Genomic DNA, 16,847 nt, shown 5'->3' on the forward strand with positions numbered 1-16,847 from the left:
TAATAAAAATTATTTAAATTATTAATATTTTTTTAATATTTCAGGTAAAAATACTAATAATAATAAAAAAATAAAAAATAATAATATTTTAAGTAACGCTTTAACGAATATATTAATAAAATCGATAAAGTACCAATAATAACAAATCAATAAAATAATAATTTTTTAAATAATTTTTTATAAAAAAAATTAAAAAAAATATAACAAAATCAGTAACGTATTTTTTAATAGTATAAAACAAGTAAGAATTACTTATATTATCTTGATCATCACGTTTGTTTCACGAAAGAAAATTTTTTTTATAAGAGATAAATAGCAGTTTTGTTAAATCTACGGTTTTTTTCCCACATAAACTCAACGTAAACGAAATGCAGAAACATCATCACATTCACGCCTTTCCTTTCCTTGTCTTCCTTTTTTGCTTTTGCCTTGTAATTTATTGCCTTCACTTTCTTTGCTTTGTTATTTTCTTTAAACGGTGATGGAGGATAACGAGAGTTGCGTGAGCAAAGCGAACGATTTGTCACCGTTGCAGAGACGACAACAGCGGCAAAAGCTCGAGGTTTACAATGAGGTGCTCCGGCGGCTACGTGAATCCGACATGCAGAGACTAATCGGCCTGATTTCGATGACGAGCTTTGGGCTCACTTCAATCGACTCCCTGCTCGGTATTTTTATTACATTTTGCCTTTTTCTTCTGCAATTTTTTTGCATGCATAAGCTACCATACTAGTAACATTTCTACATATATATTTTCCTTATTTCTGTATCTGATATGATATTTTATTTAGCAAATATAAAAAAAGATCGTGATACTGAATCTCAGCTAGGAGTTCATCTTTATATTTCCTTTTATCTATTTGGATTTTGTTCTTCGCATTTAACTTTTTGAGTTGGGAACTGCTTGTCTTAATTTTTTGTCTATATCAGTAAGGCTTAATATGAAATTTCTTGTGTAGTTTTATTTTTATTTTGATTCTTATGGTTCTTGTTGATTATTGGCTTGTTTCCTATAAGATCAGAAACAAGTAGAGTGAGGCAGATTTGATTCATCTTTTTTCATTTGTTTGAACTGATCGATAATTGTTTAATTAAGCTCAAGTTTACTCATTGCAGCTATGCGTTGGATGTGAACGTGGAAAGGGCAGAAGATGTTTATGCACAAAAGATTACTGCATTTAGCTCATGATCTGCCAACAGACCGGCAATGGAAGTTCGTCTCGTGCAAGTGATTTGTTCTTTTTTTTTTCTTAGGTTTCAATTTCATAACAAGGCTCTATGATTTGCTTTACTCTTTTAGTACAAGTTAATTTTTTATATTTCTTTGTTAAATCTTTAGAATGATAGGATCTGTATGGGTTACTGTCATGAATCATGCGATTTGGTGTACCTGGCCTCATCAGACCTAGGAAATTGAAAGTTTTCTGGTTCCAGTTCTAAGCACCTAGCTGTTTAAGACATTAAGTTTGACTGGATTTCCCAATATCCATAGCTAGTGTAAATGTTCTTTTGCCTGTAGTTGTTACCGTAGTCAAGTTGATCTCTGTCTCGAACTTAGTTGGCTGAATCTGGCTTATTCGGTCTCTTTGTGTGAAATTGCTGCATTTCACATCATGGAGATCAATCTTTGTGCTGTATCTTCTTTTCATGATAGAAGTAATCGTAGAGAGAAAGAGAGATTCTTGTGAAGCTTAGACTTATTTTGGTGTTTATCCCAATTTTAGATTCTCCCTTCTATAACATTCCAAAACTTAGTGCACAGCATTAAATTATTGTTGTCACTAAATGCAATTTAGTCGAGGATTGCACTTGCTATCGCGATTGTCCTGTCCTGTCCTGCTTCTTTTTGGGCCAGAAATTAATGAGGTTATGAGGCGAACTAATTGGAAAACATTTTATTGATATAATGCATAATCAACACCATTAGCAGTTCAATTTAAACGATTTCGTTGACATTTTATCATTCCTTTATGTCACATTGTAAACTTGAACCATGTGTAGCTCCTTGGCAGTTCAACATTTTTGTAAATGCATCTCTCTCTCTCCAATGGATAAATTTTCCAGAAATTTCTTCTATTTAGATTGTTTTTACCCATCACTGGGCATATCATCTGTGCTTCTTGCGGTTCATCTAAACATACAAGTTCTGAATATGTTATTTAAATGTCATAACTGATAGGTCCTGGCTCTGTATTTGTTTTCAAATGTTCTGGTACTTAGTTGTAAACTTTTGTTTATAGTCAAACGCACCATGATGGTTTCCTGCTTTTGTAGGTCCATCTGCTTCTGATGGGAATTCAGCTGTTTCAAATCCCATGAGTGGGGAATCTGCTCAATGTTCTCCAAACACTCTATAAGACAGAGGTTTGCTTTTGAAAAACTTTACCATCCATGATGTACATGCATTAATTTAATAAAACATGCGTGGGGGCGGATACCTTCTGATATTTCCCTTTCAGTATTTTTGTTGTTCATTTTGCATCTTGACTATTGTTGGTGTCAATGCTGACAATTTTAGCTGGCTTTTGGATTGTCAGCACATCCACCTCCTGCCTTTGGCTCATCCCCCAATCTTGAATCCCTTGCACTTGAATCAAATAAATCTCAAGATGAAGATGGAGATAGCTCTGTACATGGCAATTCACATTTTTCACGGTATTTATCATGTCTTAAAATTCCTTCGTCAGGAGTTGACTGTTCCTACCAAGATTTTGGTTAAGTTTGTGATACTTTGAGTTTTCTTATTGTTTTTAATATTATATATTATTTGATTAAATAATCAGGAGTCCATTGACAAGCTCTTGTAAAAGTTCAAGCTTCTTACCTTAGAGCCATGTTTAGGTGTCTTTTCGTGTTCAAGTGACGACGACATCTATCAACATATTCAACTTTTTCCATCTTTTTTTTTGTTCAAAGACTTATACTTGTGCCATTCTTTATATTTTCTATCCGTTAGATGGTGAAATTTACATTATTTTCTAATTGTTGCTGATGCAGCCCCATGCATGAAATTACATTTTCAGCAGAAGACAAACCAAAACTTCTCAGTCAGGTACATATAGTTTTGTTTGTCAAATTAGAAATGCAAAAAAAAAAAAAATTTCATCTTGTTCTTCTGAAGTTGTTTCTTTAAGAACTTGGATGGTCTTAAATTATTTTGGAATAAATTATAGATAAAGAAGCATCTTAGATTCCATCTAAGTTCCTGAAAGTTTACGCTGTTCTCAGGCTAGTCATTTTTTGTGATATACCTTGAATTCTTCACAGGAGGGTCCTTTATATGAGACACACATCTTTTCAGATATTTACAATTCAATATTGTTTCTCATTCCATTGGATCTTGCTTGTGAAATACTTGCAGTTGACTGCATTGCTTGCTGATATTGGCTTAAACATCCAGGAAGCGCATGCATTTTCCACTGTTGATGGTTACTCATTAGATGTTTTTGTGTAGATGGTTGGCCTTATGAGGTACATTTCATTATAACATCTTATGGAAAATTTCTTTGTACAATGACCATTTGACTAGAATTATAAATAACAGCTCTCATGATAATTTTTTCCTTAGTATTTTATGTTTATCTGTCAATATAACTTTTTTCAAATGCTTAAAAATATTATAAGCTGCCAATTTCCTCAATTTGTGAATACTTTCATTGTTAACATAGAGGGCAATTTTTTTCTTGATACTAATGCTAAACTTTCATTCAGTGAACTGCATTAGTGCTTACTGTAATTTAAACTTGTATCTATCAGAAAATTATAATATTTCTAGAACTTGCTTGACATACTTGTGATATGAATTTGTCAGGAAACAGAGCAGCTTAAAGATGCTTTAGAAAAGGAAGTCTTAAAAGTTGAGGTAATCACTTATGATTTTTTGGATGTTTTCTATCTCTCTGTCCGTCTCTCTCTCTCTCTCTCTCTCTCTCTCTCTCTCTCTCTCTTTCTGTGTGTCTGTCTGGAGAGTCCAATTTAATAAAAATGTTTGAGCTATTTGATTTTGATTGCTTTCTATAGCTTTTGAAGTCGAGCACTGCAAAATTATTCAGCTGTAAATAGGACTTTCTATTACTTGAAACGTTTCCAAGTTTAAGATATCATTCTAAATTGTTTATTTTCGTGCATCATTAGACCCTTTGTTGCTCTTCACTGGAGGTTTATATCTGGTCCATGGTCAACTAGTTCTAAGTAGTTTGATAATGGACCTCAAATCTTAATTGATTAATGTTTGTCCTCTAATGCATAAGCTCTTTGGATGTATTCCATGCTCGCTGCCGATAAGTGATTGGTATAACATAAATGCTGAAATGCTTAATGTTTATAGAAAAATGAACTTTTCTATTGTGAAATTTAATTATTAGCTAAAGATTGGCTTACAGTATGAGCAACTCAAATTCAGTTTTCTTTTCTTTCAATGGGTTTTCTGCAGAAGCAATCTTGGCTGAAGCTGCATTCCTTTTCTGCTAGGAAGGACAATGGGAAAATGGGGATCAATGGTGATCAGAATCAAGTGGCAATTCCTAATGATGGGACTGATGTTTGGGAAATTGATCCTAGACACGTGAAGTTTGGGAATAAAGTTGCATCTGGGTCATATGGGGATCTGTAAGTGAATTAATTACTTTCTTATGGAGGTTTTTCTTAAGCTTTAATATAATTGTTATTTCCCTTTTATCTGTATCAGGTTTAAAGGTACTTACTGTAGTCAGGAAGTGGTTATTAAGGTCCTCAAGCCTGAGCGTATAAATACTGATATGCAGAAAGTTTGCGCAGGAAGTTTTTATCATGAGGTTTGCGCTGAAATGTCTCAATGATTCTAACTTGTTCTCCCACCCATCCACCTTACTCAAAGAAAAAAGATGTAAAGTTGGGGTTTTCCCCAACTTTTCCCCAATTTGACGAATATTAAAATAAGAAGTGGGGTATCTTTGTTTCCTGTTTAATGCTATATCGTTTATCAACTGATAGTGTCGGGCTTCTCCAATTGCAGTGTTTTTCTATTTTTTATACTTCATGTACTTCAGAGAAAGAAAATCAGTGACATTCATATGCTAATGTGCATTAGCAAGTAGTCAGTTTGGGTTTAATGTCCTTGAACAGTTTTCTAACTTTTAATTCTAACATCACAAAATCTGCAGATTTTATATTTTATCAAAAATGGAATGCTTCTTAGTTCCAGGAATAATCTATTCCGCTCATCAACAATTTTCCTTCAAATTTGCAGGAAAGTTCGACATAAGAATGTTGTAAAATTTTGGTGCATGTACCAAGCCGCCAAACTTGTTTATTATAACAGGTACCGTACTGATTCTTAAGTTGTCTTTATTAACTTGATGAAAGTGAAATTTATGATTATTGATCTTTCTCACTTGGTTTCTTTATAACTGAAAGAAAATGCTAATGTTTTCTTTCCGTCTTTTCTCTATGCAGAATTTATGTCTGGTGGAAGTGTATATGACTACCTTCACAAACACAAGGGTGTTTTCAAGCTTCCTACTTTGCTTAAAGTTGCAATAGATGTTTCTAAAGGAATGGACTACTTGCACCAAAATAATATAATCCATAGGGATTTGAAGGCTGCCAATCTGCTAATGGATGAAAATGAAGTAAGATGATTAAAATTGCTAAAGTTTATACATCGAATTGACTTAAGCTTGTCCCTAGTTGCTCCATTTCTGAAATCTTGCTTGGGAACAATTTATTGTGGTCAAATTCTAAGAAAGGCTTTGCATTACAGGTGGTTAAGGTTGCTGATTTTGGGGTTGCTAGAGTGAAAACTCAATCTGGAGTTATGACAGCTGAAACCGGACATATATGGATGGCTCCTGAGGTGAGGTCTTATTTCCAAAGCTGTTCGAAACTGTTTCATGAATATCCCTAACTCACCTTTGGGTGTCCCACGAATTATAAAAAAGGATACGACATGATAAGCAGTGTATCATGTTCTAGAAATGTGGTTTGGCTTAATGAAGCTTGCTGATCCAGTCAGTTAATTTCCAGTAAAAGTTAATCAGAGAACTGAAGTCATTGATGAACCATGAGTCCATGATTCAATTTTTCTTCACTTGCTTTCTTAACCCTAGTTTAACGCTATGCGAAGAATTTAGATACATTTTGTTGGTAATTTTAAGTTCATAATTTTTTCTCCTAGATGTGAGATATTTTGAAAAGACAAATAATATGTTTTCTTAAAGGAACGTTGAGGAATTGGTTTATTTGCCTTGTTGTTTTCACTTGCGTTTCTTTATTGTGACTAGAAAGGAAAAGAGGCTTGTAACTTGATCAGTTAGCTCTCCTTATTCATTATTGGTTTTATTTTCATCTTTAAGTAATTGATAATAACATTAATCCATTTGAGTTGAGATTATCATTACTTCTCTAATTGATTGTTCATCTTGCTTTTATATTGAAGGTTATTGAACACAAGCCATATGATCACAAGGCTGATGTTTTTAGTTTTGGAATTGTACTATGGGAATTGTTAACTGGAAAGGTATTTTCTCTTTTCTTTGATATGTTCGGAATACTTCTACATGAAGATGCCTGCCGGTTTGTTTTGGTTCGTTGGTTGGCTCCTGTGCTTACTTGCTTTTGTTGCATTTTCAGATTCCATATGAGTTCTTAACCCCATTACAAGCGGCTGTTGGAGTGGTTCAAAAGGTATGTCTTCTGTCTCTATCATTTATCCTAAAGAGAACAGGTTATAGAATTTGTCATGAAAAATGAAAAAGTCGATGGAGGTTTATTTTTGTAGTGCTTAGACCAACAGTGATGACTTTTTTTATTCATATTGATTCTAGGGTCTACGTCCTACAATTCCAAAGCACACCAACTCAAAGCTCACCGAACTGCTCGAGAGATGCTGGCAACAAGATCCGTCACTAAGACCCGATTTTGCTGAAATTATAGAGATTTTACAGCAAATTGCCAAGGAGGTTTGTGAATACAGTTCATGCACTCCCTTCTGTTTTCCCTTTCGATAGCACAATCTGGATAGCGAGCTTCCAGTTTGTGAATACAAATGATGAAATATGAGCATCGATATCAATTTTAACACCGGATGAATCTGTAAAACAGGTAGGAGATGAAGGCGAGGAACGACGTAGATCTTGGGAGGATTTTTCGGCGTCCTTAGAAGAGGCCACCATTAAAGACAGATATGTTTAGAACCTGCACATAAAGCTTTTTAATTACCAGCATTTTCATCAGCATTGTACAGTTTTTTTTTTATTCACGATTTAAGGTTATCTACAACTATGTCAATCCTTCTGCCAGCCACTTCCATCCCGAGATAAAAGGAAAAGGTTGCATTTTGTAGATATCGCCGTTCGACTTGTTAATCTTATTGAATACAGTAATTGCATGATCTATGGGAGAAGTTTCAGGTTCAGTGTGAGTTTTCCTCTTATAACAATTGACCCTTTTCGGAGCTGTGAAATCCGCATTAAATCATTGTAAAATGTAGACTCGATATGCATTTTGTTCCATCCCATTTATATTTTCTTCTTTTAAAACAACTTTTTTATTTTTGTTTTGTTAATATATTTAACTTTTGTTGTTCGGTTGACTTTTTTACTATCTTTTACTCATATATAGTATTTAGTTTATAAATAATAAATTATTAAAAGTTATTCACATCACTTACATTTTTAGTGACATATATATTCTTTTGGGAAAGAACAGTAAAATTTACATTTGTCCCTCCATTCGGACAAAGTTTTAGACTTCGTGCGATTAAGCTCAAAATATATTTCTTTTATAGTTTAAAATCAATATGTTTGATCTTATACAACAAAATATACTATTTCTTTAAGTATTTAAATATAGTTTTTTTAATTAATATTAATTGAGTGATTGAAGATAAAATTAATATACGTGCATTGTCATTGATTGACCTAGACACATGCATATGTAAATACGTGACTTTCCCATATACCATGTGTACTTATTCTTTTTAGAGAAAATCGCCTCAGTGACCAAAAAAAGTTATAATATACGATTTAACCAACTTTTTTGGATTTGCCAAAATGACCAACAAAATCGCAACGCGAAATAAAAATCGCAACGCGATCCCCAGAATCGCAAATCAGTTTCCAGAATCGCAAATCAGTTTCCAAAATCGCAACGCGATTCTTGAAAATCGCGATGCGATAGTACAAATTCGCATTGCGATTTTCCATAATCGCAACGCGAATATGAAAATCGCAACGCGAACACATAAATCGCAACGCGTATCCGTAAATCGCAACGTGTATCCGTAAATCGCAACGCGTATGGGTAAATCGCAATGCGTATCCGTATATCGCAACGCGTATCCGTAAATCGCAACGATAATACATAAAATCGCAACGCGTATCCGTAAATCGCAACGCGATATTTAAAGCGCCATTATAATCGCTACGCGTATTTTATTTTCAAATTACAAAAAGAATATTAAGACAAAATCCCGTAATCGCAACTCATAACCTAAAACCTAAAATCACAACTCAGTCCCATCTCCATCTCTCACTCTACGGCGAAGAAATCCGTCCCCATCTCCGAAGATTTCCGTCCCCATCTCCGGCGAAATCCCTCAACCATTCACGGTCAGAAATCCCTCACAATATTCAGAAATGGAAAATCAACCTCCGAGGGTTAGTTTTTTTAATTATTTTTATTTTGAAATGTTTGCATTATTGTAGGTTTTTCATATTGAAACTGATGATAAGTTTACTGGTCATTTCAATAATAGATTAACCATTTCACTTAGATTTCATTTCGCGTTACGATTCTGTCGTTGCGATTTTCATTTCGCGTTGCTATTCTCGTTGCGATTTTCAAGTTATTTGTCTTTGTCTTTGTTCTGTCTTTTGGTTGAAGTAATGCAATCCATTCAAGTTTCAATTTGCAGAAGAGTCGCAACGAGATAAATGAAAATCACAACGAGAGAATGACAATCGCAACGAGAGAATCGCAACGCGAAATGAAAATCGCAACGAGAGAATCGCAACGCGAAACCAAAATCGCATTGCGATTTTCATTTCGCGTTGCGATTCTCTCGTTGCGATTTTCATTTCGCGTTGCGATTCTCTCGTTGCGATTGTCATCTCGCGTTGCGATTCTCTCGTTGCGATTTTCATTTCAACCAAAAGACAAAACAGTGTTGCAAATTTTAGTTTCAAGAATAAACTACTACTTTTATGTTTATTGTTTTTGGTATATCTTCACAGTGTAGTTTTTGGTATATCTAACTTGGTATGTTTATTGTTTTTGTAGAAATTTTTTTCGGCTCAATTGACCTTGAGAAATAAAGTCAGCCTGGCCACTACAATTGCAAAGAAGCTTTCACCTGCTCAAAGACAATTGTTTGAGGAAACCTGCTTCGGGCCATGGCTGAGAGTACAGCATCCGGGTGGAGATGCTAATTTGACCCATTTGTGGCTTCAGACCATGACATCAAATCTACCCGACAGTATACAACGTGGTGAGGAAGAGATATGGTTTCATTTTCCACCAGTGTATACTTGCTTTGGGCGGAAGGAGTTCTGCTTAATCACTGGTCTACTTCGGACACGATGATGTAGGCCGGTACACTCGTCATATCGCCCCCCATCATGGTTATCCCGGGTTTTTCCGGATGAGTCAATGGAGAAGCCGAACCTACATGTCGACGACCTGAAGAAATTATTTAATAAGAAAGCTGGTTTCACTCGGATGGAAGACGTCGATGTTGTCCGAGTATGCCTTCTACTACTTGTGTATGCCGGCTTTTAGGCAGAGAGGCCAGACAACCTATTCATCGGGAGCTAATAATATTGGTAGAGGACCTGAATGCATGGAATCTGTTTCCGTGGGGTTCGTATATATGGAAAGCTACCTGGACTAAGTTGTCGTCTGCCTTTGATGACCGCAAAAGTTTGCGGGGCGATGGGTCCAAATACACTTTGTCAGGCTTTGTTTGGGCCTTTAAGGTAAGAATTTCTATATAATGTTTCTAAAATTATAATTAATTATTTAACAATTACTAATTTTGTTATTATATTGTTTGTAGATTTGGATATTCGAGGCTTTCCCAGCATGCGTACATATGCAATAAAAACGTCAAATGATATTCCCAGGGCTATTTCCTGGAAGAGGAAAACTCTGTTGGATTGGGAAGACTTAATACCATATGCCACAATAAATAATGTAAGTTAACACAAATACTTTCATATAATATATAAACAAGTTATTAATAGTAGACGTTTAACTTTGTTGAGTTTTTATTTTTAGGAGGCCAACATTCCATTACAAAGACTGACACCCACGGAGGAAGAGCTTGCCACTGATTGGTGCAAGCTAGTCAGAATTTTTTTGATGGCACGGATGATGAGCAGCATCCACTTCCTCCAATTCGAGAGCCATCACCTCACCTAGAGCCATCACCCGATCGACCCGACTATACATCTCTAGAACGAGAGCCATCACCTATCCCGTCACATCATCGAGCCTCTTCTCCACCATCACCTCATGATAGGCGACCGTCAAAGATGCCACGACTCCTATCTCCCTGTTCTCCACCTCCACCTCAACGGGATGAGTCAAGGGAGTTACGTGATGAGGTCAATGCCTTGCGTGAGGAGATCGGTACTCTACGCGATAACGATGGTGCATGGCGTGTGGAGGTGTCAACTTTACGTGGTGAGGTTGCCGCTCTACGTGAGATGATAGTATCGTTGCAGAATGAGGTTCATACTCTACGCAACGAGGTAAGTTTAAGATTTTCCATATTTAACTTAATGATAAATTTACTCGTAATTTCACTTAGATTAGCCATTTCACTTAGATTGCTTAGTAAATTTATCGGTTGCTGCCAATTCTGCTAAACTGTGTATTCTTTAACACTGTGAAATAGTATTTGTCTTTGTTTTGTCTTTTGGTTGAAAGTAAATTTGTTCGGTTGCTGCCAATTCTGCTAAACTGTATATTCTTTAACACTGTGAAATATATTTGTCTTTGTTTTCTTTTGGTTGAAAGTAAATTTGTTCGGTTGCTGCCAATTCTGCTAAACTGTGTATTCTTTAACACTGTGAAATAGTATTTGTCTTTGTTTTGTCTTTTGGTTGAAAGTAAATTTGTTCGGTTGCTGCCAATTCTGCTAAACTGTGTATTCTTTAACACTGTGAAATATATTTGTCTTTGTTTTGTCTTTTGGTTGAAAGTAAATTTGTTCGGTTGCTGCCAATTCTGCTAAACTGTGTATTCTTTAACACTGTGAAATAGTATTTGTCTTTGTTTTGTCTTTTGGTTGAAAGTAAATTTATCCATTCAAGTTTCAATTTGCAGAAGAAGAAATAGTTACTTTCGCAACACGAAACTTAAAATCGCAACGCGAAACCAAAATCGCAACGCGAAATGAAAATCGCAACGACAGAATCGCAACGCGAAACCAAAATCGCAACGACAAGATCGCAACGCGAAACCAAAATCGCATTGCGATTTTCATTTCGCGTTGCGATTCTTTCGTTGCGATTTTCATTTCGCATTGCGATTCTGTCGTTGCGATTTTCATTTCGCGTTGCGATTTTGGTTTCGCGTTGCGATTTTAAGTTTCGTGTTGCGAAAGTAAACTATTTCTTCTTCTGCAAATTGAAACTTGAATGGATTGCATTACTTCAACCAATAGACAAAACAAAGACAAATACTAACTTCAGGGTATTAGTTTGAAACATATTTTTCTTTGTTATCTGATGCATTTTGTGAACTATGATAGAATAATGACTTGGGTGAATACAATGCAAGTTTGAAACATATTGTCTTTGTTTTCACTGTTAAATATCATGTCTGTTTATTTACTGATTTTTGTATTTAATTATTTAGCGGCCCGATAGAGTGGATGCTTTACGTCGGGTTATGCTTGCACGACGGAGTTCACGCATCAGACAGCGTGCACGTGCTATTAAGTCTCCGTACACCCCAATAGTGCGAAGACACCGCAAGAAGAAGCCCCTCGCCTGTCATCCCTCAAGAGTCCACTCTATCGTTGAAGAGGCCCCCCATATCATTCCTCGAGAGTCCCCTCCCACCGTTCAAGAGGCCACTGTCATCATTGAAGAGGTCCCTCCCACCATTCAAGAGCCCGATTCACATGGCGTCATATGTAGGCTTCTTGAGAAACCCTCTGTCGTGCCGGACATGATGGATTCAAGTTGGCTCTCGTATGAGTTACGGCCAGTACCATACCGGTATCTGAAGAGGAGAGGGAACAACTACCGGACACAATTTTGGATAACACCCTTTGGGCTAAGACCGCAGTTGATTTTTATCTACATGAGCGGAGCAAGGGGTGTTTCACTGACATATGCAAGCTCATGATATTTTTTTGTTGCTTGAACGGCCTTGGTGGGGCGTATTATTAGGGGTCGAAGACAATGGCTATTTCGATGGGGGGGTAAGTCTTATTTTTTCTTATATTTCAATTTGATTAATTTTTTTTTTAAATTTATGTAAGTCACTAATATATTTTTTTTTGTAAAACAGCATATCGATGCGTGGGTGACACGTCTTCTAATAATAAGAAAACTTAAGAAAAATAAAAATATACGATATACAATAATGCCGACGTCTTTTCACGCCGTTCACTTGAAGAATGCACGAGATGAATCATTGATTTGGGCAATGGACAAGCTAAACTTTATCCTGCATGGTGGGAGGTCGATAAGGTTAGTATTATTTTAGATTGAGTTTAAAGGTTTTATGAAATAAGTGCGCAAATGAATGAATTATTACTTATGATTGCAGGTGTTTATCCCTGTTTTGGAACGTAAACATTGGATTCTCGTCGAGCTTCAGCTCCCATCCCTTAAGACAATAGTGTATGACAGCATGATAAATTACATATCATTGGCTGATTTAAGAGATGTTATTAAGGGATGGAGCTCTCATTTGGCTAAATTCTTGGATGCGATCAATTATTGGACTCGTTCTGGAAACAAGAAGCCAAAGAAGCTCAATATTACAGTTATTAGAGACGAGACCGCGCCACAACAAACGAGCGGAGCCAGAGAGATTGTGGTCCTCTCGTATGCTTGGCGTTGGAGCGTTTGACGACGGGAAGCATCAAGTATCTACCTCCCACCGATAGAGATAAAGCTGCAGTAGGCTTGTGGTTTCGGCATTATATGGCTAAATCGATATATACGAGACGCTGCCTACCTGCATCCGCGTTATAAAAATGTCCATAAACAATTGGTAAGTTTATATACTTATAAATGAAAATGTTTGGTTAATTAACTAGAATTCAATAATTTGCGTAGAAAGTGTTGTTTGAACAAATGTTTGGTTTCTGCAGGTTAATCTCAGAAGTGAACTGCGTGAAAATGATGTCGAGCTGCAAAAGTTGATTCAATAGTTTAATTGATTGTTTTTGATTGTTTAATTGATTTGTAAAAGTTGATTCAATAGTAGATGATCGGAAATAAGAATTATTGCTTATTTTTTGATTGTTTAATTGATTGTAAAAGATGATTTGTAAAAGTTGATTTGTGTAATTGATGCGAACATAATTCTTATTTGTGCTTGTTTAATTGATTGAAATGTAATGGTTGATTTTGTTGATTTCAATCTGCATTATGTTGAAGGCAATGCGAAATGAAAATCGCAATGCGAAATGAAAATCGCAACGAGAGAATCGCAATGCGAAATGAAAATCGCAATGCGGAAATGAAAATCGCAATGCGTTTATAATTTCGCATTGCGATTATCTCGTTGCGATTTTCATTTCGCATTGCGATTTTCATTTCGCATTGCGATTCTTTCGTTGCGATTTTCATTTCGCATTGCGATTTTCATTTCGCATTGCGATTTTCATTTCGCATTGCGATTTTCATTTCGCATTGCGATTTTCATTTCGCATTGCGATTCTGTCGTTGCGATTTTCATTTCGCATTGCGATTTTCATTTCGCATTGCGATTCTCTCGTTGCGATTTTCATTTCCGCATTGCGATTTTCATGTTGGGATTTTCATTTCGCGTTGCGATTGTATTTTCCGTGTTGCGAGTCAATGCATGCCTAATAGTGATAACAACTGAATAACAAGAGTTGGTTAAGTCAAAATGGTTGGCCTGAGTCATTAATTCAACTGAAAATGTTAAAAGTTCACACATAAAATCCACATAATACAACGTTTGCATTTAAAAATCACCTAAGTTAACAGTCTCAAAAGGTGAAGCCAATCGTGATTGGGATTTTAAAGATGATTGCCTTTTGCTTGACACCATATGAGCTTGGATTTTGATGAGGATCCATATTTTGGTAGAGGAAAAGATGATTTTGATGGCACTGGTGATCCACATGTCAACCTTGTATGACCACTTTCCTTGCACCGACTACATGTCGATCTCTTCTTCTTCACCTTAGACGGTATACGATCGTGACTTTTTGGTCGGCCAGGTAGCCTTCTGTCCATGGCTGGTGGCAAAACTGTTTGTAAGTCATCTGGTATCCCACTCAGAAGGATGTGGAATAGGGTAGACAATCTCAGTAGAATAAACTTCTGTAGTGTAGCAATCCATAGCGTATGCGCTGAATCATCTTGGTTTAAATGAAGAGCAACTTTTATAACATGGCCACACGGATAACCAGATGTTTGCCATTTCATACAACTACACGTCTTTGCATTTAGATCGACTAGCCCATTTATCCAGTACTTGAAACAAAGTGTTTGAACATGGTTCAACTCTCCATGACGTTGACTTCACAACACGTTTCGTTATCTTTTTTTCAGTCCATGGTGTAACACGATGTTCCAATGTTCCTGTAAATTTAAATAAACAATACTTAGTAAAATATATAAATATGATAAGTTACGAATTCAAAGAAATAATACCTGCATGGTTTCTTTTCTTGTAGTACCACTGTTGAATAGAGGCTCGAAAAAACTCCATTAACATAGTAATGGGTAATTTCCGGGAATGACGACTTAGAGCGTTGATTGATTCTGCACTATTAGACGTCATGAAACCATATCTTGCTCCAAGTTGATGTACTCTTGACCATCTTTCAAACCCGACATCTTCTAGTGTTTGAGCACACTGAGGCAAAACACGTCTTAAACAATTATATGCTTATTGAAATCCACTTCCCGATAAGCTTTTACAGCCTTCCAGTATGTCCATTTGTGCTTTTTATACCAGCAGACCTTGATTTTAGATTTCTATACAAATGAACACCACAAAGTCCATGAAAAGCATCTGGGAAACACCTTCTAACAGCGTTGTCAATTGAGTTTGCCCTATCGGATATGATTGTCAGATTGCTAATAGGACCTATGCAATCCCTAAGATGCCCCATAAACCATGTCCATGAATCAGAGGTTTCAGATTTGCCAACCCCGTAAGCTATTGGCAATATCCCATTGTTAGCATCCATGGCTACTGCTAATAAGTTTACTCCAAGGTATCGACCTTTCAAATGTGCTCCGTCAACTATAATAACTGGGCGCATGCAAGTAATAAACGAACGAATCTACAAAATAATACACAAGAAATATAATCATTTAAATGTGAAATGCATGTAACTAACAAAAATGAGTCAACAAAATTATATTGATTTACTAACCGTAGCACCAATGGCGATAAACAGCAACTCAAAGCGTCCATCTCTATCTGTTTTGATATGAGTTACCGACCCAGGATTTTTCAGCTTTAAATTGTGACAATAAGCCGGCAGTTGGGCAAACGATGCTTCTGCGGCGACCCCCTCAACAATTCCAAGGCATAACATTTGGCTCTCCAAGCTTGAGAATATGATATACTAATCTTGAACCGAGCATTCATGTCAGTCATAATTTCATGTCCCCGATATACCCTGCCATTCAAAAACATTAACTCAGCCAGAAAACCACCCAACACCTTTTGTTTGCCTGTCTATGGTGAGGAAAAACTTGGGTTCTTGAACATGTATGTTTATCAATAAAAGTCCTAACTTGAAACATTTTGCAATCTTTTATTCTCTTTGCAATCATACGCCACGTACAGTTTTTGTCAATCATACACTTGTTTCGAAACGATCTTTGCTTGATTTGTTAACTTTTAGTTGATAGCCATCTTCCACACATTTCGTATATAAAGCTATCTTCAAGTCTTCCTTTGTATCAAAACAATCATCTGATACGAATAACTTTTGTGTAACAATCAACTGCTTTCTTTATCAACTCTTCTTCCGGTATCTGAAGTAATTCTGGCATATTCCAGTTATACGCCGTGGCATTTTTTTTCTTCGGGACTTTTCTTCTTCTTTTTCTTCTTCAGGATTATATGAATTACAGAATGGATGTTCAACATGTTCATTCACAGTCGTAACTTCCTCTCATTATCATCAATTACATTCTTCGGCAACGGCTGTTTCATCATCAAAATTCGGTATTGACCAATATCAATATCATTACACGCATGGTCTGTTTCTTCTTCTGAAACATCATCAAAATCCGTGTATTGACCAATATCAAAGTCCGGATATTGACCAAGACCAAATTTCGAATACTGACTAGTACTCACAATTTTTTCTGTTGGCTCATCATCGTCTAACTGGTCAATACGAAAACCGGAATTTGGTGCTGAAGTTGATTGGGATTTGGATTAGAGAAAGGTTGTGGTTTTGAGAAAACTTAGTTGATTACTACCCTACTGACCCAACAATACTACTTCTAGGTTCAACAACATACAATGTAACATCATTGTGAAACACTAATGTAAGCAATGAACGTTCAACATCTTCATTGTCGTTAACAAATAAACTTTACCATTTCTCTGATAAGATAGCCTAAATCCACTTAGGGGCTCTAAATTCAATTTATTTGAAACACGTAGCATTAGAGTTTCATAAG

General features: G+C 36.0%; 1 pseudogene; it reads left to right on the top strand.

Moving 5' to 3' along the window:
- The first annotated feature begins 481 nt into the window (after window positions 1-481).
- Window positions 482-7,154, top strand: LOC120179304 (annotated as a pseudogene).
- Window positions 7,155-16,847: the final 9,693 nt, after the last annotated feature.

Source organism: Hibiscus syriacus, unplaced genomic scaffold, assembly GCF_006381635.1.
Source record: "Hibiscus syriacus cultivar Baekdansim isolate YM2019G1 unplaced genomic scaffold, ASM638163v2 tig00112411_pilon, whole genome shotgun sequence".
NCBI lineage: Eukaryota > Viridiplantae > Streptophyta > Magnoliopsida > Malvales > Malvaceae > Hibiscus > Hibiscus syriacus.